This window comes from Dysidea avara, chromosome 5 (genome assembly GCF_963678975.1).
Source record: "Dysidea avara chromosome 5, odDysAvar1.4, whole genome shotgun sequence".
NCBI classification, from domain to species: Eukaryota; Metazoa; Porifera; class Demospongiae; order Dictyoceratida; family Dysideidae; genus Dysidea; species Dysidea avara.
Genome location: NC_089276.1, coordinates 9,822,209 through 9,826,447, shown reverse-complemented (window position 1 = coordinate 9,826,447; position 4,239 = coordinate 9,822,209). Strand labels below are relative to the sequence as shown.

At 41.8% G+C, this 4,239-nt stretch overlaps 2 pseudogenes; both read left to right on the top strand.

Annotated features, from left to right (window-relative positions):
• Nucleotides 1-425: 425 nt before the first annotated feature.
• Nucleotides 426-2,049, top strand: LOC136256127 (arylsulfatase B pseudogene; annotated as a pseudogene).
• A 164-nt stretch (nt 2,050-2,213) lies between these two features.
• LOC136255766 (arylsulfatase B pseudogene) lies at nt 2,214-3,947 on the top strand (annotated as a pseudogene).
• The last annotated feature ends 292 nt before the right edge of the window (nt 3,948-4,239 follow it).

The window sequence follows — 4,239 nt, the reverse complement described above, 5'->3', positions numbered from 1 at the left end:
TGTTCCAGTCTATAGGTTTATCTCAGTGGCGGATACAGGGGGGTTGCAATGGTTTCAGCTGCAACCCCCTCTGAAAATAGCACGTGCCCCAAATTTATTGACGAGTCGTCGTGTCAGTGATAGGTGAAAATCTTCATAGCTTAGCTTTGGAAATCACAATTATAACGTTGTACAGCAGATTGTGACCTTTTTTTTTTTTTGGTCTTCGAGTACAGCTAGGCTGAAGTTCAGTGGAATCTGAAACCCCCTCTGAAAATTTCTAGATCTGCCACTGCATCTGTAGCCAAAACTGTCACCTACGCTTAAACACGGTGTATATACATAATTTTTTTTGTTTTTTACAGGTACATCATCAAAAATGGAGACCTAAGCCTAGTTTATTTCTGCTCCCGGGTTACAAAATTTAATGTCCCCGCGTACTAAAAGCGGCTACGACGGGTGCCGCCATGTTAATTAACCATGAAGGTCACGGCGTCTTCTCGGGTTTTTGTGTTACTCGTTACGTCTCTCGTCGTTAGTTGCGATGCAGCCACGAAGCCTAACATACTGATGATTGTAATAGACGACCTGGGATGGAGCGATACTAGCTACAAGGGATCCGATATTAGCACTCCCACTATCGATAAACTAGCCAACGAAGGAATTCGCCTACAGCAGTACTACGTACAATCTTTGTGTTCACCTTCAAGGGCGGCGTTAATGGTGGGCCGTTATCCTTACTACATGGGCCTGGCTCACACTGTCATCTCGAACGGATTTCCGTTTGGTATGCCATTAAACCAAACCACGATTGCAGACGAGTTGAAGAAAGGTGGTTATTCTACGCACTGTGTAGGCAAATGGGACCTTGGTATGCACAAGTGGGAGTACACCCCAACCTACAGGGGATTTGATACCTTCTATGGGTACTATGATGCTGTGGAAGATTACTTCACTCACATAACAGGTGTGGCTCCCATCATCAATGCCACGTTTGACTTGGACTCTCCATTGTTCTTCAATGGAATTGACTTCAGAAATAATACCACCCCAGTGATGGATAAAAAGGGACAGTACAGTACCACATTGTTCACAGAAGCAATTGAAGATATTATTACAAGTCATGATAGTAATAAAGGACCATTCTTTATTTATGCTGCATATCAGTCAGTACATGCTCCATTGGAAGCTCCTCAGAAGTACATTGATCAATGTCAAGATATTCCTTATGATAACCGACATACATTTTGTGGGATGCTAAAAGCTGCTGATGAGGGAATAGCGAATATCACTCGACGTTTGCAAGAGACAAACTTACTAGATAACACCATAATTCTTTTTACAACTGATAATGGTGGACAAACTCACCAGGGAAGTAGAAACTGGCCGTTGAGGGGGAACAAGGCTACTGTATTTGAAGGTGGAGTCCGTGGTACTGCATTTGTGTGGGGTTCTAAGTTATTAAACCAGAGCTATGATAATCACCAACTAATTCATGTAACTGATTGGCTACCAACAATAGTAGAAGGCATTGCTGGTTTGGAACTGGATAAAGACAAGTGGACATTAGATGGGTACAATGTGTGGCCAACCATTACTACTAATAGTAAAACTCCTTGCAAGGAAGTGTTAATAAACTTAGACCCTCCAATGAAAAAATTTATAGGACAGGCAGCTATACGAGTTGGAGATTATAAGTTAATCAGGGGCCAGCCTAACTGTAGTATGGAATCAAAACGTAACACATATGAACTTAATTGTCCAAGTGGTTGGGTTCACACAAATGGAACCATAGAGCCTCCTCCACCGAATCCATCCCTCATTTGGCTCTTTAATGTTATAATTGATCCAACTGAGAGGCACAATTTAGCTGAGGATCATCCTGACATTGTGGGACAGTTGACACAGATGCTAGAGGAACACAGTGCAACACCTGTGAAACAATTGTCACCTAAACTTGATTTACGTTCTGATCCGGCACTTCATCACGGCATATGGACACCATGGATTCACTAGAATTTATCTATTTATTATGTTAATTCTATATATAAAATTCTTTATTCAACCTTATGTGGCTGAAAGTACCAACTGCAGATGACACTATGCAATGTCCAAACCAAAAAAAAATCATGCATGTATAGCTAGTACACGTGCATTAAATCACACCAACTTTTTGCGCACCGTAAATTTCGCGATTTGTGAAAACGTGAACGGGCTCATCAACGCGCCGAACCCAGGTCATGAGGCTGAGGTCATGCAGACTAACCCTGCCCACGCACACGCGCCTGTGTAGTGGTCTGACAAACTCGTTACACAACAGCACAAGAACAAATGGAGGTCGTTTTCTTGCTTAGCTGGCTGCTGCTGCTTACTTGCAGCTCTGAAACTGAGAGTGTAGATGCGTCTATGAAAAAGCCCAACATTCTTATGATAGTAATGGACGATTTGGGATGGAATGACGTCGGCTACAAGGGTTCCGACATACCAACGCCGACCATCGATAAATTAGCTGGCGAAGGAATCCGCCTGGAGCAGTACTACGTCGAAAGGATATGCTCACCAACAAGAGCTGCGATTATGGCCGGTCGCTATGCATATCACATGGGATTGGCCCATACCGTAATCACAAATGGTAGAGCTTTTGCTCTCCCTTTAAACCAAACCACGATAGCTAACGAGTTGAAGAGAGGCGGTTATTCTACGCACTGTGTAGGCAAATGGGACCTTGGTATGCACAAGTGGGAGTACACCCCAACCTACAGGGGATTTGACACTTTCTATGGATATTATGATGCTGTGGAAGATTATTTCACTCACAAAGCTTCAGTAGTACCCCTCTACAATAACACAGTGTATGATCCATCTGCGGCAGTTGGTGATTCAGAGATTTTTAAAGGACTGGATTTCAGGAACAATACCACACCTGTGAAAGACAAAGATGGCGTTTACAGTACTAACATATTCACTGATGTGGTTGAAGATATCATTGCAAATCATGATAGTGATAAAGGACCATTCTTTATTTATGCTGCATATCAGGCAGTGCATGCTCCATTGGAAGCTCCTCAGAAGTATATTGATCAGTGTCAAGATATTCCTTATGAAAGAAGACGCATATTTTGTGGTATGCTACGAGCTGCTGATGAGGGAATTGCAAACATTACTAAACAACTACAACAAAATAACTTACTGGAGGATACTATAATTATATTCACAACTGATAATGGAGGGCAGACTAGGCAAGGTGGTAATAATTTGCCATTGAGGGGAAACAAAGGAACTGTGTTTGAAGGTGGAGTTCGAGGTGTTGGTTTTGTGTGGGGTTCTAAACTACCGAAACTTAACTATGTTAATAACCACCTAATTCATGCAACTGATTGGCTACCAACAATAGTAGAAGGTATTGCTGGTTTGGAACTGGATAAAGACAAGTGGGCTTTAGATGGATACAACGTGTGGCCAACAATTACTACTAATAGTAAGACACCTCGTAAAGAAATACTCATAGGTTTAGATCCCCTGAATAAAGTCTGGGAATATATTGGGCAAGCAGCTATTAGGGTTGGTGAATGGAAGCTTATAACTGGCATGCCTAATTGTAGCATGGCACCCATACAAAAAGGAGATGCTTGTCCTGATGGTTGGATTGGCTTGGATGGGTCAATAGAGCTTCCTCCTCCTACTCCATCCCTTACTTGGCTGTTTAATGTGACGGCCGATCCAAATGAAAGGAATAATGTTGCTGAAGCCTACCCTGACATTGTTAAGCAGTTGAAGGAGAGAATAGAGTACTACAATGGAACACATGTCAAGCAGTTGGCTCCTATTGTTGATATTCGGTCAGATCCTGATTTCCATGGTGGTGTGTGGACACCATGGTTGAAGTAGTGTTACGATAACTTATGTGTATTGTTTGTGAGTGCACTGGATATTATCATTATAATTATGTGTATTTGAATATCATACCACATTAGTCATATTTTGTTCGCAGTCAGTGTGCTAATGGCTGTATTATGACTGCATCAATACAACAAACGTGTTTGCAGTTTTACTTCTGTCACCCCCTGGTTAAAATGGGAAAGTATCAAGCATTATTAGACAATTATCTGTCGGAGGAGTTTGCACTCAGTTATTCCCGACTGTTTTATTAGAGTATCTGACTGTTGTAATCGTAAGTTGAGAATCCAATTTGCATGGGAGCTTCAGTCTGTATACATAACCACCTTTTGTACTCTATGTATAATATTATTGTGCTATTGT